The sequence below is a fragment of the Triturus cristatus genome, chromosome 6 (assembly GCF_964204655.1).
Source record: "Triturus cristatus chromosome 6, aTriCri1.1, whole genome shotgun sequence".
NCBI classification, from domain to species: Eukaryota; Metazoa; Chordata; class Amphibia; order Caudata; family Salamandridae; genus Triturus; species Triturus cristatus.
In genome coordinates this window covers 146,291,606-146,315,664 of record NC_140589.1, presented here as the reverse complement: position 1 = coordinate 146,315,664, position 24,059 = coordinate 146,291,606, and the positions used below count along the sequence as shown (strand labels likewise).

Below are 24,059 nucleotides of genomic sequence, written 5' to 3'. Positions count from 1 at the left end.
CTTTTCCCAAACAACACTGTCCAGCACAGGCTGCGCAGTGGTGTTCACAGCATGATGATCCCAACAAGGACTCGGAGAAGAATGTGGTTGCAATTTCTGAACAGGTAATGGCACTGTCTAATCAGGAATGTAGTTCCCATACACATAAATCAACAGTATTATCAACATTAACATGGAAAGAAAAAACAGTATCAATCCAGATGGATGACCATGGTGGAGAAAGTAATCCGTCTCAAAATCAACAGCAAGCAAGAAGCCATTTGTAGCACTGATTAGCTGGAGAGTGGTTTAATATTTATCCTATTTCAAAATCTGTACAGGAGTAATTTTCAAATAGTACAATTTCTTGTAGTGGAATCATGTCAATTGAAGTTGGTAGCTCATAAACCACAGCACTTGTTAAAGCTAGAAACACATTAGGCTCCTCAGTCGCAGGAGTGAGCTCAAGACCTCAGCATGTATGTACTCGTGAGATAGTTATTTCATTGCAGGGAGATGATGGTCTTATATACTCTAGAGGTCCCCCAAAGGGGGTCTGCTGGACAGAAATCGCCAATTGTTTGATTGCCCCTTCCGTTTTTTTCTTTGGATCAGGCAGCGGTGGCAAAATTACAGTTCAGGTGCCTTCTACACCAAGAACTTGAACATGTTGTCTGTTAGATGGTCAAAAATCTTGTCTGCTGGGTATCTCCTCTTGCACTAGTTCTCCCACTTTGCCGAGTCACCGGTCAGCAGCTTTAAAAATCTTATCTTTGGTGGTGGTGTCGGAGTTCTTCACATTAGATACTTAAGTTCGAGTTTCTTGAACGTTCTGTAAAATTGTGAATCGAAGTAAAGGATCAGATGTTTTTGACACTGGCACCTTTTCATGGTCATCAAGATCAGGCACAGACAGATACACCAAAGAGTAATTCATATGGAGTATGGCTACCTAATACTCCTCTAGGCAAATTATTTAGTGCTCTCAACCCTATACAAGTTATGCTCTGGCATGAGATGTGATATAAAACAAATTAAATACATGTTACAGAGGTGCTATGAGGAGGTCAGAGGCAGTGTTGGATGGTAATAGTGAGGGAATCCTTGAAGAGCCCCAACAAAGACTGTTGTATCCTGGTATGGAGTTAGGTCATCATTTACTATGCTTTAAAAGTCAATACAATTGAATATATAATGACAACTGTGTTGTAGAATGCATTATTTTCTGGGGGGAGGGGGGGGGGGGAGAACTCCCCAAAGCCTCCTTTTGCAGTGGTCAGGCTCGCTTGCTGCACTCGCTATGCACCGTACGGCAACTGGTCTGACTAAATTTGCCAGGCCTGCTTTGGGTTCCCGGTCCAGCCCTGGCAGGAGCCTTGTAGCAGTAAACAGACCACAATTGTCACTGAATAACTTGTTTCACTTGCTCATTCAAAGCACAAAAACGCTCTCGCTCACCTGCTGGAAGCGCTGCTGAGACGCGCTAAATCCAGTCCCCCACCCTCGGGGAATCGCCATCACCGAGAGCGCGCCAAAGGCGGAGCCACGCCCCCTGCGAGGCCACGCCCACCGACCAACTCCTTAAACGCTCTCCCAGCGCATCGACTCCAGTCACTTGCAACCCTCTGAGGCGGAAGCCGGAGGTTTCTTTTACTGTTCAATTTTAAAATTGTCACTGAATAACTTGTTTCACTTGCTCATTCAAAGCACAAAAACGCTCTCGCTCACCTGCTGGAGGCGCTGCTGAGACGCGCTAAATCCAGTCCCCCACCCTCGGGGAATGGCCATCACCGAGAGCGCGCCAAAGGCGGAGCCACGCCCCCTGCGAGGCCACGCCCACCGACCAACTCCTTAAACGCTCTCCCAGCGCATCGACTCCAGTCACTTGCAACCCTCTGAGGCGGAAGCCGGAGGTTTCTTTTACTGTTCAATTTTAAAATTGTCACTGAATAACTTGTTTCACTTGCTCATTCAAAGCACAAAAACGCTCTCGCTCACCTGCTGGAAGCGCTGCTGAGACGCGCTAAATCCAGTCCCCCACCCTCGGGGAATCGGCATCACCGAGAGCGCGCCAAAGGCGGAGCCACGCCCCCTGCGAGGCCACGCCCATCGACCAACTCCTTAAACGCTCTCCCAGCGCATCGACTCCAGTCACTTGCAACCCTCTGAGGCGGAAGCCGGAGGTTTCTTTTACTGTTCAATTTTAAAATTGTCACTGAATAACTTGTTTCACTTGCTCATTCAAAGCACAAAAACGCTCTCGCTCACCTGCTGGAAGCGCTGCTGAGACGCGCTAAATCCAGTCCCCCACCCTCGGGGAATCGCCATCACCGAGAGCGCGCCAAAGGCGGAGCCACGCCCCCTGCGAGGCCACGCCCATCGACCAACTCCTTAAACGCTCTCCCAGCGCATCGACTCCAGTCACTTGCAACCCTCTGAGGCGGAAGCCGGAGGTTTCTTTTACTGTTCAATTTTAAAATTGTCACTGAATAACTTGTTTCACTTGCTCATTCAAAGCACAAAAACGCTCTCGCTCACCTGCTGGAAGCGCTGCTGAGACGCGCTAAATCCAGTCCCCCACCCTCGGGGAATCGCCATCACCGAGAGCGCGCCAAAGGCGGAGCCACGCCCCCTGCGAGGCCACGCCCATTACTTCTAACACAAATGTGCCGACCCCCCCAGCGCAGCGGACGAGCGCAGCGGGAGCGCCGTTTGCGCGCCGAAGGCGCGCCTAAGGCAAGCCCGTCTGCGCCCGTCCGCGCACGACCGGGCCTAGGGCCAGAACCCCTGCCTGATTCCCTCCCCTCAAACATACGGTACTCCCGGAGAGACCTTTTGAGCCTCAGACCTCCTCCGCAGTCCTGTGATTACATCCATAATCCCAAGGGACCCTTCATTAGCTGCCCCTCATGCAAACCAACGCAGCTTAGGCTACCCGCGAGACCCAGCAAGCCTGTCACCCTCAACCTTGCCTCTCTGAACTGCCGCTCTCTTCCCAAACACGCGATTCAGATTGCCGACCTCATAGAGGACCATAAAATTGATATATTTTTTCTCACAGAAACGTGGCTCGGCCCTCATTCTCAATCTGACATGGTCTTAGCAACCCCACAGGGCTATTGTATTCAGTCCTTACCCCGTCCTCTAGGTAGAGGAGGAGGGATAGCCATTATCCATCGAGAACACCTCCACTTCAAAACCTACGACGCCCAGGTTACCGACGCAGAAAGCCTGCATTTCTCCGTAACCCTCAACCCAACCACCTCCCTTACAGGACTCCTCATTTATCGCCCTCCCGGCACTCCGGGCCCCTTCATCAGCTCGCTTCTGGACCTAATTACAACCCAAGCCCACGCCTTCTCTAACTACATGATAGTTGGCGACCTGAACATCCACCTTGAAGACCCGGCCAACTCGGCAGCCCTTGACTTGATTCAAGATCTAGCGGCTCTTGACATCCGGTTACTAAACTCCGGTGCCACCCACACCAAGGGCCACCTCTTAGACCCTGTACTTACAAACTCGCCTTCAATGTCAGCCAAAGAGGCCTTGCCCCTCCCCTGGACAGACCACTTTATGGTCTCCTTCCAACTACCTGTAACCTCCAAGAAAAATCGCACACCCCCCACTTTTAGCAAGGATAGGACCTGGCCCAGACTCTCCACGGACGAATGGACTCAGACCCTGGAAAAAAACATCCCTGCCCAGGCAGAAGACCCAAATACCGCAGACAAAAGATTCAGAGATTGGATTACCGCCTCCCTAGACCTTATACTTCCACTCAGAAATAGGGAAAATAAAAACGGCAAACGTGGCTCAGCTCCATGGTATTCCACAGAGCTAAGAGCACTCCGCAAAAACTGCAAAAAGGCCGAACGTCTTTGGAGAAAGACCTGGCAAAATGCCAACAAAGAAGACTACCAGGCTGCGGTCAAAATTTACAAAGAAGCTATCAAATCAGCCAAAGCTTCCTACTATACCACACGCATACAAGAAGCATCCAATTCAGCCCGAGAATCTTTTTTAATCGTCAAAGAGCTGACCAAGGTCCCCACCACCTCCTCCTCTAACACACCCAAAGTCGACAGAAGCAATGAATTAGCCATTTTTTTCAACGAAAAAATCACCCGTATCCTGGCTTCCCTCCCTCCCTCCAGCCTTCCCAGCCTTACGGAAAGCAGTCCGGTCCCCAATTTGTCTGAAAGCAGCTGTCGTCTTTCGCTTAAGACTTTTCGACCTGTCACCCCCGCAGAGGTTGAGCGAACCCTTGTAAAAATGAAAAGTGGATCGCCCCTGGACCCAGCCCCTATCAGGTTCCTTAAGACAGTAGCCCCAGTAATAGTTCCCACCATTACGGACCTCATCAACTGTTCGTTTTTACATGGCATCGTCCCCGACAGCTGGAAGAGTGCGGTGGTCAAAGCACTCATAAAAAAACCCCAGCTGGATCCAGCAGACCTGACCAACTATAGGCCAATATCCCTACTCCCTGGCATTAGTAAAGTCACCGAGAAATTGGTAAATATCCAATTATCTCAGTTCCTTGAGACAAACAAACTGCTCAGACAATCCCAGACCGGATTTCGCCCAGGCCACGGAACGGACACCGCACTGCTTGCAGTGATTGAAGAGGCAAGGGGCTTACTAGATTCAGGAGGATCAGTGGCAGTGATCCTCCTGGATCTAAGTGCAGCCTTCGATACGGTCAACCACCGTGTCCTTCTGAGCAGACTGGCGAAAGCAGGACTTACCGGGACAGCTATCGGATGGATCGAATCCTATCTTACAGGACGCACCTTTCAAGTCTGGGATGACAGTCACCACTCATCCACCCTCCCACTCACCAGCGGCGTGCCTCAGGGTTCTTCCCTGAGCCCCACGCTTTTTAATGTCTATATGGCCCCCCTCGAGGACGTGGTAACACCATTTAACATCAAAATGGTGAGTTACGCCGATGACACCCAACTGGTTGTCTCCCTGTCCCAGCTGATTGACCATCCGGAAAACCTGACTAACTGCCTCATAAACATCCACAACTGGATGAACGAATCATCTTTGAAATTGAATGGGACAAAGACAGAGGTAATGTTACTCGGTAAGCAATGGACATCTATCCCTCCCACGATATGGCCCGATGTGTTCGGTGAAATCCCCCCCCCCTAAATCTGAAATCAAAACACTCGGGGTGTGGCTAGAGCCACAACTCACGATGAAGACCCAGGCTACCAAAACCTCGGGCACATGTTTTGGGCTCATGTGTAAGACTCGTAAAATCCTGCCCCTACTCCCTCCTATGTCCAGAAAGCTCCTTATCCAGGGCCTAGTGCTGTCCCGCTTAGACTACAGCAATCTAGTCTATCTGGGTGCCCCCGAGGCTACCATCTCGAAACTCCAGCGCACACAGAACGCGGCAGCACGTATGATCACCAACACCCCCTCCAGAACATCTGCCAAGCCAGCCCTTAAAACCCTGCACTGGCTCCCGGTGCGCCAAAGGGTGCACTTTAAAGCAATGTGTATCACACACAAGCTCTACAACGGTTCCGGCCCAGCGATCCTCAGCAACATGATTACACCCTATACAGCAACCAGAGTGCTACGATCGCAAAATGAGAATCGAGTCCACATTCCCAGATTCAAAAAAGTCCGCACGGGAGGCCGCCAATTCTCCGTTCAGGCGGCCAAAGGCTGGAACGCACTCCCCCTGGCCCTCAGATTGGAATCCAATTACCTGGCGTTCCGAAAAAAACTTAAGACCCACTTGTTTCCCAAGTAACACCCTTCGACTACCTCCCGTCTCAATAGGTTCAAGTCACATAGCGCGGGGATACCCTTGGGTCACCAGGCGCTGTAGAAATCGCTAAAATAAATAAAATAAATAAAAAATATGCATACATGCCAATAGACCCAATTCAGGCTGTATCCTGCTTGAAATTGTCTCTTCTTCAATAGACGTGAAAGGGGGAAATACATTCTCCCGAATATATATTTTAAATCTCCTACTTTCCTTTTCTAAAATGTTAGGGTGTATGCATTTATGTGAAAAAGCTTTCTCAGATCATATGTAACTAAAAAATAAATACAGAAATCGCTTGGGAAATGTAGAATTTGACCGGAGGATTTAACTTTCCGAAATAAAACCAAAGATTGAAAAGTTAGCCATCGACATGCAGCACCAACCTTCCCATTAAATGTTTGATTTTTGCATGTAATTTTAGTATTTATTTGTTGTGTACTTTGTGTTTTTTGTCCCAAATCACGGATTTAATGTTTGAAATTTAAATTGTACAAATAGCCAGGGGGTCCCTGGCTTTCAGTAGTGATTTAGTGGGTCAAAAGGTTGGGAGTCACTGTTCTAGTTGCCAATGCTTGCTTAAGAGTACAGTTGGCAAGTTCTATGATCCAGTTAGATTCTAGGCAGAAGGGGTGCAAAATTAACAGTCACTCTGTATTGCTTCGCCCTCCAAAATAATAGAAAATACCGCCCTTCCACACGGAGGCACAAACACGGCGAAGCAATATAAACACCAGGAAAGGGATTTCACTGTCATAAAATGAAACACATCAAAAGACTGTTTTCAGAATAAGGCATGGGGTTTTATTTGTGCAACACACTTTAACAGAAAGGCTTTCCCAGATGTAAAATGAACATTATAAAAAAAATAAAAAAATAAAAAAATATATATATATATATATATATATATGTGTGTGTGTGTGTGTGTGCTTGTGTGTGTGAAAGCAATCATATCACACTTATAGGTAGGCAAATGCAACTGTTAAATGCATGAAATAAAATACATGAAATGAATTACAAGCAGATAATACTATGATGGACGTCCACTGCAAGAAATCAGAACAATATATACACTAATTACAATCAGATGATTAAAACCACTGAAGACTTGAATGTGCACACAGACACACTCACATACCACAAAGTCAATACTCAAAGCAAACACCTCAACGGCTGCAAACACTGCATTTTAGCCCACTCCAGACTGGGGGATTCACAGCCGGGATAAAGAGACTCAGCAAGCCAGGCTCCTGCACTGTAGATGTGTCCGTCTTTCAGGCCCAAATCCCAGTTTCCAAGACAATAAACCCCAGTTTTCTAAACTCAAAGCACTCTAGAAGTTTCCGAGGGGCCCTCCTCTGCCACTCTCCATGCAAGCATTCCAAATGCAAGAGAGTTCACGTTCCTTCTGAGCTCTCACATGTTCCAGCCCTTATCTAAAGGAAGCTTACAAAAGTCTCCAACAGTACAGTAAACAATCTCTAAAAACAACCTTGAACGTGAATAGCCTAAACAACTTGAGTAATCCGGGGTCCTGCCTGTGTGCGCAAAGCTCAAGGTTCAAGATGGCATGAGGGCATGTCAAAGCCAATAGTCATCAGGGTATGTCAAAGGCAATAGTAAGAACTTCATGACACTTCCCAATGTACAACACAATGCACATTTGTGTACCACTGCCTATAGCATTACACCCTTCATCTCCCAATGTACAACATAATGCACATTTAAACACCACTGCTTATAACACTGCACTTCAAGAGCAAGAAATACATTCCACACCTCTCATATGCTTTCAAATGCACATCCCACACGTTCTGTTCTTGGCAAGGCTGTTCTACTCTGTAAAAGCGCTCCCATTCTGAAACTACAAAGAGACAAAAGAAATTTTCAAGGAAAAAGGCACATGTAGGAAACATGATGTCGTACATTCAAGCTAGGATAAAGTAAAACACCAAAAGTCAATTAAAATATTGGCAATCAAAGGTCATCACGTGGTCTCAATACATGGGAGTTCCTCTAGCACCAAAAACCAAAGAGAGGGAGAGGGAGAGGATCACTCTTGTCCCCCCTGGAAATTCTCGTATAAACAACAAAAGAGTGATTAGTATAGAACTAGTAAAGCTAGAGAAATAAAACAGCTTGGGAAAACAAAATCATTTTATAAAAGAACCCTCACTCACCAACCTGGTTGGTGACATGCTTCATCATCGGGTTCCCACCAGAGAGGCCGAGTGCCTCCCTGGTGTGCTTCGACACCTGAGTTACAGCGGAGCAGGTTTCTTGTGGGGGTGATTGTGAAAATGTGGTGTAAGTATTAAAAGGTGGCTGGTTTTAACCAACAATGATTTATTCCAGGTAAACCAACAACCGTTAAAAACCAAGTGGGACGGACATGAACTGGCTGGTTAGGATAACCAGAGTTGTCCGATTTAAAATAAGTGGAAGCATATGGTCAACATGTTTCAGCTTTTGTTGCAAATTTCAGGACCAGGTGAGATTCCACGGCGGTATGCGCACGCTAAGGCGCACCCTAACCTGTGGAACCGTGCTAGTGGTAAAACTTACGGTTCAACTGATGTGGCCTCCTGGGATTTCCTAGGCCACTAAATTCTGCAAGAAAAACAAACAGGACACACATAAACGTATACATGTGGGACGATGGTCGGTTGTTGTATACACATTGATTTGGTGCAGAATAAATTTGGTCATCCCGTGCTGTGAATAGGGAACAAGTGAATTAACAATTGAGCCACTGGTGCCCCTAAAACGGGCACTCGTGTGTCGTTTATGACAGCCACTCCCGATCTGTATTTCTCATGGAGGGGTCCGACTACAGGTCAATGCCTGTGATTTTTATTGACATTTCAATGTAGATAATGTCAAGCGTTGGTATGCTAAATGGTGCCATTGACCAATGTTGTGCTCATAATAGCGTACTCGTGAGTGAAAGCACTGAGCATACACCCGAAGCGCTAGTGGTATCAATCACGGGCTCGGGCATGTGTGCCTGCGTGGTGGAATTTAAAAGCCTAAACAAAACAGTAGCATGAAAATAGTGGTCAGCTTACTCGTAAACGGTATGTGTTTTACTTCATGGGTCCGAGAGGGGGGTAGTGAGCTATAGTATCTGAAAAATGGAATCAGAAAAGTCAGCGCCAGTAATTCAGACTTCGTGTCAGTTAGTCGACAATCACTGTGCCCCAATAAACACTTACTTCCATGCTCGCACACTTCCGTGGGGAACCTCACGCTGTCCTACTCGGCCCGAATATTACCGAGTGACGGCCAACCCGGAACTAAATTGCCGGTTCTGAGTCACGTGACACCAACGAGGTGCGCGTGACATATTGTGTTTAGTTCATGTATTGGCAAAACAACTAGAACGCGGCTGAGTGTGCTTTTCAAAAAACTTTAACAAATCACTTGGGAGACAAACGAGCGTACAGAGGCTAATAGTTGTTATTGCCTAATTTACTTGGGTGTTAAGGGGATTCCCTGTAGTCTGCCTATATTAGTATTTATCCAAAGTGTTGGACCGACCTATGTGAGAACAATTGGAACGAGCCCCATTGGAGAACTTGGTAAAATACTTATTTTCGTTTGCTAGGGAGACAGATTTGTATCTAAACGCTTTCAGTCGTCATTCAAGATTCAGAACCAAATAAGTTAGGGCCATTAGGCTGATATCTAATGACATATCAGCCTGTGTCATTTATGAACCAGAAGTAAAGGTCTGGGTTAATGGTTATCTGGATAAAAGAACAGTGATCCTATTGGGATGTGTGTCAAGAAGAATGGAACTAAGAAAACCAGCTGTCTGAAATATGAGCCAAAGCCTGGTGGGCGATACTTTTAAGTTAGAAGAGGCTAGATAGATAGCATTCAGTGATAAAAATGGACAACTACTTTAGCATTTGAGTACAGAGCTCCAAGGAATATTATCATTCAGTCCTGAGTGGTGTGTGGACAGACGATAAATCCAACGCTGCTCCTTCTCAAAGAGGGACTGCTGAGTGTTTGGACCCGGTCTGAGTTTCTCGATGATGGTCCACCTCAAATCGTTAGTGGTGTGATTCAGAAGTAAAAAAATGGTCCGTAAGCTTTGTGCTGTTCTTGCGGCAACGAATCGTGCTGCGGTGTTCGCAAATGCGTTGTTTGATTTTTCGCCACGTCACACCCACGTACCTGAGTCCACATGGGCAAGTTATTAAGTAAACCACGTCCGTGGAATTACAGTTTGTGTGGGTTTTTTGTAAATATTGTTTGCCTGGTTCCAAGCGAGGTATTTAGTGGTAGAAGTAAGGTGGCACACACTACATGATCCACATGGGTAGTGGCCAACCACTGGAGGTAAACCCCATGTGTTGAGAACTGTCTGATCCGCTTCCTTGTCCTGTGTTCTGGGGCGTGTGTGTACAAGTGTGTCCTTAATGCTTCTTGCTCTCTTGTGTGAGAACAGGGGTTTGTCCGATTCGTGATTGTTGCTCACTAGAATTTTCCAGTGTTTTTTGATGGATTTGCTCAACGCATTGGAGGCTGCGTTATAGGTGGTCACGCAAGTGAGAGGTATCGTTTCATTACTGCTTTTCACATTCTCTTCCAGGAGTGCTTCTCTATTTTGGTTACAGGCCCTTTTACAGCTCTTTTTCAAAATCTTGTCAGGATATCCTCGATCCTTCAACTTCGAAGTGAGTTCCTGTGCTTGGGTTTTGAAAACCGAGACTTCACTGCAGTTACGTCGAAATCGCAGGTATTGCCCGAACGGGAGATTTTCTCTTAGTGGGCGTGGATGGTAGCTAGAAAAGTGCAGCAGGTTGTTCTTAGCCGTCGGTTTGTGGTGAGTCTTGGTGTGTAATTTGTTGTCTCCTTTAGTGATGACTACATCCAGGAAAACTGTCTCATTTTTGTTGTAAGAGTGAGTAAACTTGAGGTGAGGGTCACACGTGTTGATCCAACCAAAGAACTCTAACAAAGTGTTTTCAGGTCCTTTCCATATAATGAGCACATCGTCTATGTACCTTTTCCAAAAGGATACATAGGGCAAAAACGGATTGTGTGATGACAGGACGTGTTTGCATTCGAAGTCATACACATACACATCAAATGATGGGTTGGAATCCAGCCTTTATTCCACATCCCCAATTTCAACAGAATATGTACCGCCCTCCTTTTTTAGAGAGGGGCCGGAGAGGTCGCGGAAAAAGGAGAGGTACCAACCACTTGGTTTTTAACTGTTGTTGGTTTACCTGGAATAAATCATTGTTGGTTAAAACCAGCCACCTTTTAATACTTACACCACATTTTCACAATCACCCGCACAAGAAACTTGCTCCGCTGTAACTCAGGCGTCGAAGCACACCAGGGAGGCACTCGGCCTCTCTGGTGGGAACCCGATGATGAAGCATGTCACCAACCAGGTTGGTGAGTGAGGGTTCTTTTATAAAATTATTTTGTTTTCCCACGCTGTTTTATTGGCTAGCTTTACAAGTGCCTCTAGCACTACATTTTCCTAGAGCTGACTGGGCATCCATGAACACCTTAGCTGCAAACACAGACCATTGTCAGAATTTGAGATATGAACTGCTCTCATTGCTACTAGGCACTGCAAATCGTTTAAGAAGCCTCAAGCAGTGGCAGTCTTTTGTGATCAAACCCAAAGGAATCTGGAGCATGAAATCAGCTGTAATCTATATTTATATTGGTCAACAATTTGGATTAGCTTGATAAGGTTGAGAAAAATTACCCCAAAAGGTTTGTCAGAGATAGTAAGGGGAATCTGCACTGGCAAATACTGCACTGCTGCATTGTTTCTTGTAGGTTTTGGTAACTATGGGTATCATTATTGTTGCTGTAGCACTGACATAGTAGCACAGATGCCAGCTTGAGTAGACGCTATCCTCTCTTAAGCAGCCTTGATTAAATCTAATCTAGATTGCTCATTAGGAATAGGTCTGTCACCCACTCTAGGCATGAAAACCATAAGAATGGTATTTTTACTAAGGATGTAGACATAATTAAAGGGAAAACTATCACATTTTTCCCCTTTCACCATTGCTTGTATTGCTATCAAAAGTTTGACTTTGAAATTAGTTTGAGTTCGAGTTACAGCAGCCACCTTAAAGATAGGCACTGCTGTGTTTACAGCTGTAGCTGCTGCTCAATTTGGTCTTCCTTAGGTGTTGCGGGCGTGGGGGTCATGTAACTATAAGCAGGGCCCGTATAAAAGATATTTTCAAATGCGCTGGTGATGGAGAAATTGCACATTTAATTTTCCCTATTCTAGATGCCTAACCACATAGGATAACATTGCATTAGTTTATGAACACAAATATTGCTAGGAATTGAATAAATATGACTCCAAGACTTAGGAGAATGGCATTGATAAATCCAATAATAAGCAATTGTTGAATTTATCCTAAATTGTACAGGCAAGAAGTTAAGACTTTGTCTATAAGCCAACATTCAGCCTTCATGCAGTCTTCCCTGATTGGTCAGTTAACAGGATTAGCCAGGCTGCTTTGATTAAGTGATAAGTGGCCCACCCGGGAAGAGACTATCTGCTGATGAGGGCTCTACTATGTAGGTATGCCAGAGCAGGGGGAGGGGTTGTAAAGCATGAGGCTTCAAAGGAGGAGCAGGACAGGCAGGGAATGCCAGGTCTGCCTTACTCCATCACCCCTGACCCAGCCAGATAGGAGGCTTAAGGAAGAAATCTGCAGATGTTAGGGGGTGGAAAGCTATGGAAAAGAGCCACACAGAGTTGGTTTAGTTAGCTCTTTGTGCTCTGCTGAGATTTCGGCCATGATGAATTTTGGAGGAATAATGCTTTCTGGGAGAAAATGATGCCACACTTTGGAGGAAGTGTTCATGCTTTCGAGTGTTGACTTGCGCCTCACTGGACAAGGGTGCTCCCTTTCTTGACCACAGAGAACACTGAATAAATGTGAGAGACAGAGCCTCTCAGATCTGCTGCTTGAAACTATTAGAAGGATGGACACTTGATTTGCACCACCAGGCCCTGCATTCTGACTGACTGTGCCTGCTGTACTCTCTGGCACCACAGCTATGTGGATGCATCTTGCTTCAAAATAATTAAAGAGTGGACACCCTGCAAATTACAGGTTAACAGAGCTCACCTGCACCATCTCCACCAAGAGTGAGAGTCAGGGTGCAGAAGAAAAAGCTCTAAAAAAGTTTCTAAGTGCGAAGGTAAAATATTTACCAGGGCCTCCCGCTTAGTGTATACAGCCAGGCCTCCATCGCGATCGTCCTGAAACTTTGACTTTGTCCTGGTCAAGCGCTGCCAGATGTCCCAGAATGACGCTATAGGCTTCTCAGCACTATAAAGTGGTAATTCTTTAAAAAATTAATCTTTCCAGTTCCCAAAATTGGATTTTTGTCGTTTTGGTGTCTATTGGTTCATAAAAATATTTTCTATTTTTATACATTTATTGTGTTGTTTCTTATTTATTTTATGTATTGGTGTTTTAAATGCCTTACATACATGCCCACTAAGTTTACTAGGGACTCAATAGTAAATTAAATGTACTAATTGAGTATAAGCCAATTTAGCCATGTTCTAAGCAGAGGGCACAAGCACTTTCTCACTGGAGTCCAAGGGCCAACAAAAATGGGTTAAGAAAACAGGAGGGGTGACAGTAAAAAGTTTGGGGGTGATCTTGCTAAGAGTGTTAAGTCCCAACAGTGAGGCACATGCTAAAGGCATTTCCACAGACTAATCCACCTATACGATGACAAACATTTTGTGAATATTTTGTAGACAGATGCTACATTAAACCGAAGAAAATATCCAAATCTAAGTAAAAAGCATCTGGAAATTAGAGATTTAAGACCCTAAGTGTGTCCAGAGATCCTTCTCAAATGAACTAGAAACGCACAGATTGTGATAAACCACTGCCAGTACAAAGGCATGCCAAGATTGAGAAGTAGCTCGATTTTTAACAAAACAGTGTACTATTTACATTCAGCTTCTGAGTGGTGGTGATCTGGCTATGTTTTGTTTCATTCTTCTTAAGGTCTCAGCATTAGGAATATGCTGCAGTGTAATTTTGTTTAAGATTTTCGTATCACTGGCTCTTTAAACTCTTCAAAAACAACCCTCTGGGGGTGTGGCCGGGCAAGATGGCCGATCGGACCTAGACTGTCTCGGCTTCCGGTCCACGCGCTGCTCCGGCCCGGCTTTGAGCGATTGTAGAGCTCTCCTTGCGACTCTTATGCTCCCCTCCTGAAGCGGAGAGTGGGGGGCGTCTGCAGAGCTGCCTGGATCGTTTCTGAGGCTGCGGGAGCGGCGGCAATCTGTGGCGTGAGGGAGAGAGCAGCGGTGTGCAAAATGGCGAACAGACTCTTACCGAGTGCACTGCTGGCGGTGATCCCCTACAGGAGGTACGTCTGAAGACCGCACCCCGCTGTCTTGTGACGGCTGCTGCTGGCTTCGCCGTGCCGCGGGGGCCCTGTCGGTGGTTGTGTACTGGTGGCAGCCTTCACCGAGGTCCCCCTCCCGCGCCTGCCTGACTCTAAAATGGCGGCCGGCGGCGACATGCCGCTGACGATCGGCACCTTCTTTGGATCGCCTTAGCTCAGTCCTCACTGCCGCCCTGCTCTACTGGCTGCCCCTGACTCTCCACACTGCCGCCTTCCTCCAGCTCACTCCCTGGGGCTGAAGATCTCGCTGGGCTGTCCTGGTACCTCGCAGAATGTCACCGGATCCCCTCTGGGCCTACCTGATGGTGGTGACACCGGTCCCGAAGTGGTGCAGAGCACCGCGGGTGGCTTCTGGCTTTTAAGCCCCCCGTCTCTTACAGATGCCATTACTTCACAGCCCGGACCTGATCTGCGCTACATACCCTGGGTGAACTTTCTCCCCGCTGCACCCCGACTGGACATGTTATGGATATTACTTCCTTGCAGCCGGGGTTACCTGCCAGTCGCATTTATACATAGCGATGCTGATAACAACTAGACCAGGCACGTCTCCAGCAGTAAGTTCATAGTCAGGAGATTGCCTGCCTCTCGCAGTTGCCGTGTCTGGTAGCCTCTCTCTGTCTGACTCGCCCCGCTTGACCGCCTATAACCTGGGGCATAATCAGCTTTGTCACCTCTGCTAGCTTCTCAGGGCCAGCCTGGTCTACGCCATATGCCGCCGAAGAAGACGACGACCAAGCAGACGGGTGTCAGATTTTTTTCGTCCCTCCGGACAAACGCCCGACACTGAGGGGAGACCCGGAAGCCACAGCCATGGCGATCACGAAGGCAGATTTAACGGCTATGTTCAAGGACTTTAAGGCTAAACTTCGCAATGACCTGAGCCAGGACATCAAATCCTCTGTAGATCAGCTAAAGACGGATCTAACGGAACGCCTGACTTCCCTACAACAAGATGTAGACTCCGTGGGCACCAGAGTCCTTGACCTGGAGACGAACTCACAAGAACAAGAGAAGATATCTACTGAACTGCAGGAAGATGTACGCCTTCTTCGGGAACAGCTCCACCAGTCTCTGCTCAAGGCGTAGGATCTTGAAAATAGTTCACGGAGGGAGAACATACGTATTAGGGACCTGGAAGAGGGTTTAGAGGGGCCTGACCTGGCGGCCTTCGTAGAGGGGTTGTTTGCAGAAATCCTGACCCCACAAACCCTTAAAATTAAGCTGTTCAGGGTACACCGCGTGGGTAACCTACAGCCTGGTGAGAAGAAAAAGCTGCGCCACATCTTGGCGAAGTTCCATTCTTTCGCAGTGAAGGAGGCGGTACTGCAGGCTGCCAAGAAAAAGAGTTCCATCTCCTTCCAGAATCACCCATGCTCTATTTACCAAGATCTGGCACCGGCAACTCTGGCACGGCGACAGCTGTTTAGTGACATTACTACCAAACTGCGGGAGGATAACATTTAAAGATACAGATGGACATTTCCATTCGGACTCAGTTTCGAATTTAAAAAACAAATGCCGCCATATCACTGATTTGAAGGAAGGGCCTCCCGACCGACGACACAAATCCTGCACAAGCCAAAAATGGAGACCACTCTCGTGGGTCACCATCAGCCTCTGGATGGTCAAAGGATGCACGTATGGGCCGCCGCTGAGCTGCTGAGGCCCGCTCCTGCGACGTTAGACTCTTTAACCTCTGCGCTTGAAAGGGGTCCCGAAATACCACGAATCCTCTCTTCCTGTTGCAGTTGACGATTGGGGAGGATTGCAAGGCCAACAGTTGACCCCTGGCCACTGTGCAAGAATGTTTGCCGCCGAGGCTTTCCTAGGACTGTACTTTTGAGGTCCCCGTTGTCCGGGGGTGGATCGGAGCAACCATGGTCTGCCTTCCCTTCATATGCAAGAACAGTGCTTTTACCTTGTTTTTACAACTGCTCTAGGATGTCCACTGGTACCATAAGGGCGTGAGGTTCCTTTATATTCGCCAGGGGATGCACCATGCCTTATTCTACTTTGTATGCGACCTGCATGTAACCTTTTTCTGGGAGGGTCCTGTATTCGTTACTGTTTTTCAGTCGCATTTAGAAGATGTAAAGTTTTTTTTTTCCACAGGAGCTTGGTGCTGGGGTGGGCGTGGACGGGGACCTCGGACCTGTTGTCCCCCCTGGTATCCGGTTCTGCACTCCCAACGGAACGCTGTTAGCAATTCTTGGACTCGCATTTCCATTTATGTTTGTTTTTTCTGTGTTGGGGACTGGGGGGGGTGAAACATGGTGGCGGCTTTTTAACTTGTAGCTCTAATGGACCTCTAATGGACCTTCTGACTTCTTTGCACCAATGGTAGTCATGAATAGGCAACACACGCTTCCCACAGGATTGGAGGTGACAAGACACATGCTTGGAATGGGGGGGCATTTAAAGAGTAGATGTATTTCCTACTGATAGTAGGACGCTCACCATTGGATCCTGGAACGTCAAAGGTCTCAACTCCCCTCAAAAACACCAAAAGGTATGGAAGTATATAATAGATCATCATTTGGATGTAGTGGCGTTACAGGAGACACACCTAGCTAGAGCTGAAGAAACACGCCTTAGACACAAACAATATCCATTAATCTTTAGATCTTCGGCTCTTACAAAGCATAGAGGAGTGGCTCTTTTGTTTTGCTCTTCCATACAATTTCAACCCCTAGATGTTCTTAGCGACAAAGATGGCCGATGGATTATGGTGAAGGGACGTCTAAGAGGGAAAACTTGTAGCGACGTACGCGCCCAACTCTGGGCAGACGCCATTACTACACACACTACTGGGGAAACTGCTGGATTTTGTGGAGGGACAGATAATCTTCATGGGCGATTTTAACTTGACATGGCAAAGGGAACTAGACAGCACGCACTCACAGCGATCAGAATGGGACTCCTTATCTACCTATATTCAACAGCAAATCCAAGACCTGGGTTTGGTAGATGCATGGCGTACTCTCTATCCTTCACCCGAGACTATACCTTCTATTCGCATGTGCATCGTACTTACTCCAGGTTGGATTATATTTTTATCAGTCAATCCCTGTTGGGAGGCCTTCAGGAAGTCAAGATATTTCCTCTCTGTCTCCGACCATAGCTTGGTCTCTGTCTGCTTGTCCTGGTGCGGGGATGCGCCGAGCACTCCCAGGTGGTACTTCCCGGTTTCGCTGACGTGAGATAAAGAATCTTGTGCTAAACTCAGAGAAACCATTACGGAATTCTTCGAAGTTAACAAGCCAGAAGATACGTCGGAATTTACCACCTGGGACGCATTCAAACAGTCTTGCGGGGGAAATGTATTGCCCTTAACTCAGCACTGAATGCGCAGCGCGCTAGAGAAAGGGAGCAATTAGAGCAGGAACTGACCTCCGTCGAAAACGCCCATAAACTGAATCCAACTCGGCAAACTCTTCGCAACTTTACAGCTCTCCACGGCAAGCTTTGTGCTATTTACAACAACAGAGCGGAGTTCACACTCCTTAAACTCCGCCACTTATCTTACTCTCAGGGTAACAAAATCGGTAAACACTTAGCTAGGCAACTAAGAGATAAACGGGAGAGGGAATACACAGGTGAAATTCAGGGTTCATCCGGGGAGGTTACACACAGGGATGAAGACAAAGCCGAAATATTTGGCTCATTTTATGAAGCTCTTTACTCTAGAGACGACTTGGATTCAGACGCCCAACAGGAATATCTCCGGGCATTGCCCCTACCTCAGGTCTCCAATGAATAGAACGAGTTACTTTCCGCGCCCATTACTCATGAAGACGTCTCTCCTGCTATTAAAGCCCTTAAACCCCACAAAGCCCCAGGCCCGGATGGGTATTCCGCTCTTTTTTACAAAACCTTTGCTCCTGACATCTGCCCTTATCTCACGCGGCTCTACAATAAGATGGCCAAGGATGGCGAGTCCACTGCATCCATGACCGAGGCCATGATCTCGGTGATACCGAAACCCGGGAAAGATCCCCAACACTGCGCCTCATATCGCCCTATCGCGCTCCTAAACTTAGACGCTAAATTGTATTCCTCCATTATAGCCAGGCGACTGAACGACCTCATGCCTGACCTTATACACCCTGATAAATCCGGGTTCATTAAAGGCCGCCAAACTCACGATAACACCCATAGGATTATCCACCTCATTGAGAAGGCCAACAGACGTCAGATTCCCGCTGTTTTGGTGGGCCTGGACGCGGAGAAAGCCTTTGACCGGGTTGACTGGGCGTTCCTGTTTCACACCCTTAAGGCATTCGGCTTTTCCTCTAAATTTCTAACCATGATTCGAGCTAATTACCTGCTATCTCGCTCTAGAGTGGTGGTCAACGGGGTACGCTCATCCTCCTTCTTCCACTCTAGAGGCACTAGGCAGGGGTGTCACCTCTCGCCCCTGCCCTTTGCCCTTAGCATTGAGCCCCTGGCAATGGCAATTAGAGCTAATCCTATTATACAGGGAATACCATTCACTGGGGAACCCCATAAAATTTCCCTATTCGCGGACGATGTTCTCCTGTCTCTATCCGGCCGCATCTCTCCCAGCTTTGCAGACGGAACTTGAACATTACGAGTCCATCGCAGGCTTTAAGATACATTTTAGTAAATCCTATATTCTCAACCTCACATTGCGCAGGCTTAAACCTCTTAGCCCCCTCCCATGGGCCTCCACCTCCATACAATATTTGGCAATCCAATTGACACCGAAGGTAGAAAGGCTCTACGCGGCTAATTTTCCTCCCATTCTCACTCGAATCCAGATGGACCTCACAAAGTGGAAACCCCTCTTCTTATCATGGCTCGGACGGATACATGCAGTGAAAATGACACTCCTCCTTAATCACCTTTATCTATTCCAGGCCCTGCCCATAGAACTGGAGAGAGACTTCTTCCGCCGAGTTAAAACTACGATCCTGCATTTTATATGGCAAGGGGGGCGTGCCCGTTTCTCCTTCTCACTGCTGCGGCGCTCCCGCATGGAGGGTGGAGTAGGCCTCCCAGACATTCAGCTATACTATAAAGCAGTACAGTTAAGAGTTTTGGTTGAATGGTCAAAAAGGGAATCCGACAAACATTGGCTACATATGGACCGTAGCGTGACTGGGAGGACTATCTGGGATCTGGCATGGCACCCTAAACGTGATAGATCCAAGAATGCTTACATTGCGACACCCACACGCACCACACTGAAAGTAGGGGACACGGTGGCGGGAGATGACAGATTGACTTCTTTCCCTTCCCCATTCACGCCACTCTATTTTAACCCAGCATTCCCACCGGGCATTCAGGAGGGACCTTTCGATGCTTGGAGGGAGGGAGGATGCCTTGCTTTGACGCACCTTTTTCACGACTCTGACCCGCTCACCTTCGATACTTGCCAGCAAGATTATGGAGTAGGAGAGGCGGAGCGTTACCATTACACCCAATTGATGCACTGGGCCCTTACGCCGCAAGTATGGGAAGCGGCTACCCGCCCTCTCACGAAGTTTGAATCCTTCCTTACCAAGACCACAAGTATGAGGGGGACGATTTCATTTATCTACTACCACTGCACTTTTCCCCAAGACCACGATATATGACGATGTGGGAGGAAATCCTACAACGGGTATCTCTGACGTTGAATGGGAACACCTATGGACAGACATTACACGATTCAATCATTCCTCTGAACTACGGGAGGCCCATCATAAGACTATGATGGACTGGTATCTCCATCCCTCTAGGCTTAAGCAAATCTTCCCGCTACTTCTGACAGATGCTGGAGAGGATGCGGATTGCTAGGTGATTTTCAACACTTTTGGTGGGACTGCCCAACTATCCGCCCCTTCTGGGAAGAAATACTTGCGCACATTAAAGATATGCTAGGATACCCTGTCCCGACCACCATGGCAGGGGCCCTTCTGGGACTTCGAGACCCTGCATTAGAACACCAGACCCGAGCAGACAAGAAAATCATGGGGTTGTGTATAGGAGCGGCGAAGGTAACCCTGGCAGCTGCCTTGAAAAGAAAGGAGGCGCCAGCGATTTCCCTTTGGCACTCCCGATTATGGAAATTACTCAGTCTGGAAAGAATGTCAGACGTCTTCCGGGACGATTTTAAGAATTTTGAATTCAAATGGGGCCCCCTAGTCACCTTCCTCTCACGGGGACTGCCATCTGCTGTATGCCCCTCATCCATTAGAGCTCTTCATCTTTTTCAATTATATAATGACTTCCGTGCCCTTAGTCAGAATCGCTGTTTGATCACCGCCACCACCATTGTTGGGGAAGGGGGCGGGGTTCTTATTTTTTATTTTTGTCATCCCCCGGTTGGGGATTATCCTTGCATGCGTGTAGTCTATCCAAGTGGCTTCCTCCGAATGAGGGCCTTTGTATGCTTTCCATCGCAAAAGAAAGATGGGACGCACGACGATAGGTTAGCTATTATTGACTGTTGTTAAAGAGTTCAACCACACTCCGCACATGTAAGAAACTGTAACCCTTTTTCAGCAAACCAGCGCTCCTGGGGTTGGGTCTATAAGTAACGTTATGTGTTCTTCGCTTCTCATAGTCTTGTTGAACTCAGCGTTCCCCCTGCGAGGGGTGACTTGGTGTCATTGACGTATGCTGTTCTTTGTACAAATCTAATAAAAATATGTTTGACAAAAAAAAACAACCATCTGCATCTTGTAATGCCACAAATGCTGTGTTCTAAGATCTCTGCACATAGTACGCAATTATTATAACATTTATGGATATCAATGAATATCACACAATGCAGATTGGTTTGATATTGCAAGAAGGCACACATGAGGTATTAGAAGGTGTGCATGGAACAGAGTATCAATGGTGAAAATTACAGAGGGAAGGAATAAACGATAGCTGAAGGAAGGCTAAGCAGAGTGATGGTAGAAGGCAATGAATATTGTGTGGTTATTTCTCTAGTGCTAATCTACGAAAAAGCAGTGGAGCACTGTACAAGGTCAATACAAGCATAAAGTCAAGTGATGAGCGGTAGCTGGTTTGTAAGCTGTACATTGTACTGTTCTTTAACCCCCTTAACCCCTTCGATGCTGCGCAGATTCCGCCGCTGTGCTGACGGAATCTTGCGCGGGTGTGGTCATGACGGAATGGTTCCGTCATGAGCACAGCTCAACCGTGGGTCATGACGGAACCATTCCGTCATGAGCACCGAAGGGGTTAATTACGGAGGCTTTTCCACTACCAGTACTGAGCCTCTTATATGATGTTTAGGGTACTTCCCACTCACGCCTTCATAACGTTTTCCACATAAGATATTCCCAACAAATGTGCAGACTTTTTTCCAAAATCATAGGGATTCTGAAGATACTTACTTTTTGTAAAGTTCCCTAGAGGGAACCAAGAAAATAACCAAAATATAAGTAAATTGTGTATTTTCGGGGAACAAAAAGTGTTATATTGAGTTTCCAAAAATGGCATCAACGAAAGGTTTGCTGTGCTAAGGTCACCATCTACCCAGCTTTCAAGAACAACCAGAGCTGTATGTAAAAAAAAACTTTTCCCAAAACAATTTTAGTATTTTTGTGGTTTCAACGCATTTGCAGTTTGAGTGTGAACCCCCATAAGGATCCTGCACATTACTGAAAATGTGACAATTCTTAATTCAGCAAGGGGTCATTTGAGTAGATTCCTCAAGGTTTTCACAAAAAAAGTAATCTTTGAAATAAAATAAATGATAAAATTGAGTAGAAGTAAAGCCATTGGCAACAATATGTTCATCTGTAATTTTTGTCATAGCAGATTTACAAAGCAATATACAACTATGCCTGATTGATCCTCTGTTCATGAGTCTTGTATCTAGGGTTTGTATATTCTCCAAAAACGCAACATACCGCGGCCAACAACTGAGGTGCAGACTATAATTTTTCATTGTATACCAACTGTAGAAAAATTCCTTTGGTAAAATTAAAGGAAAGAAAAATGGGTATAAAGTAAGCCAATGTATTTCTGAAACATGCACATGAATCGGAGTTTAGGAACAGGGGCTATTTGAAGGCTTCTGAAGTTAGGGTTCCCACAGCGTCATACGATTCAGACGGAATTTTACAAAATGCCTTTCCTGCATTGGTGGCTGGTGATCTTTGGAACTGGTGGGGCATAATACATGCACTTTACATTATATAGTGAGCGGAATACATGTTTATACTGAGTATAGTGATCCACCGAAAATTATTGTAGGCTCTTGTTCTCACTCACTCTCACATATGCACCCACCCTCCTCCCCACCTGTGAGCACAGCATTTTCTTTTTCTTTGCAACTGTCAATATTTCAAGCTGCTGTCTATGCCTCTTTTACACTTTCAAATAAAATGGTAATTACTATTAGCACACACGTGACCTTTGCATTGCCCTTTGTGCTCAGTAGAGGGTCCGCACTAGGGACTAGATGACCATATACTCTTGTACACTTTGAACTACAGGCACTGTGATAATCTCCAACTTCCTTAATGCCCCAACTCTAGAGCTCTCCATTATTTCCTGTCATTAACACCTAACCACAGAAAAAAAACTTAAAGAAGCACAACATCTAGAAAAAGTGAATACTCTCAGTGAATGCAAGAAGTAACGCACATGAAATGAAAATAGAGACTGCATTCTTCACATGAATTACCTTTTACATGTATTGTGAAATCAGCAGCCTGATTCAAAGTCCCTTTTTAATTACGTATAATATAATGGCACTTAAGCCCTAGTGATGGATTAGAGTATACTTTGTGTAGGCCAGATTCAAAGGAAGTAACGTCTACACAAGGAAGCAAAATCTTGCATGCTTGCAGAAACATAAGTTCCTGGCATATTTCAAACAATAGTGTGCATGTTGAACAAGTTACTCACCTTTCAGAAATGTTTCAGCAGTACCTCTGAGCGCCGGGGGACGGCATTGTACGGCTCCGTGATGACGTTGACTCCAGTTGTGACATCATTAGAGCCATACAAGTACCCTCCGGTGCAGACGTCAATTTCTTCTGTGAAACCTTCTGCCCCAGAATGCAGAGCCACCACAGAAACTGGCTCTAGAAACGGTGTGGCAAAAGAATCAAAAAATCCTTGAAACAAAAATTAGAAAGTAACAATTAATGGTATGATAATACCAGACAAAGACTCTAAGGAAAAGACCTTAAATGAATCAACAAAGCAGAAGCTACAAGAAGCACAAGTTACTACTTGTGTAACGATATATCTGTAAGAGACATTAGTTAGTGACAAGCGTCAGACTGGATCCGGAAAGCTTTCATCAGCAGTACCCCTGCGCGTCGATAGGCGTCGTCGTATGGCTCCGCGTGCGTCGCTGGCGTCGTATTTGCCGAGATGACGTCACTGGAGCTACTTAGACGCGCCCACGTGCGCTGACGTCAGTTCTGTACACAACTTTCCGCAACAGAAGCGCAGAGCCATGTAACATACTGACCACTGGTGCATAGAAACTAGGGCCCGAAAGGATGACCTTAACCCTAGAAATCAGTTCACAGAACGGGGAGGATGGGTGGGGCGGTAAGGAATCTATCACTAACTAATGTCTCTTACTGATATATCGTTACACAAGTAGTAACTTGTGCATCTGAAAGAGACACGTTAGTGATAGATCCCTTACCTTAGAATAGATACCCCAGCAATAGCAAGCCCGGTGGTGGGTCTGCGAACAAGATTACACCAGAAAGTCACTGAGAACAGAACAGCCAAAGAAGCAGTCTCTCCGGACCGGACTGTCAAGGCAATAATGCTTTGTAAAAGTGTGCAGCGAAGCCCACGTGGCAGTCCGACAGATGTCCTGCAGGGGGACACCGTGTCCCAATACAGT

The 24,059-nt window shown here is 46.5% G+C and overlaps 1 protein-coding gene across 1 annotated transcript in view; it reads right to left on the bottom strand.

Moving 5' to 3' along the window:
• Window positions 1-23,278, bottom strand: part of SPDYA (speedy/RINGO cell cycle regulator family member A) — a 702,161-nt gene extending 678,883 nt beyond the window's left edge. The window contains exon 1 of the mRNA XM_085610373.1: window positions 23,096-23,278. The gene's annotated coding sequence lies outside the window, so the exon portion shown is untranslated. The remainder of the gene's footprint in view (window positions 1-23,095) is intronic.
• Between the last annotated feature and the right edge of the window lie 781 nt (window positions 23,279-24,059).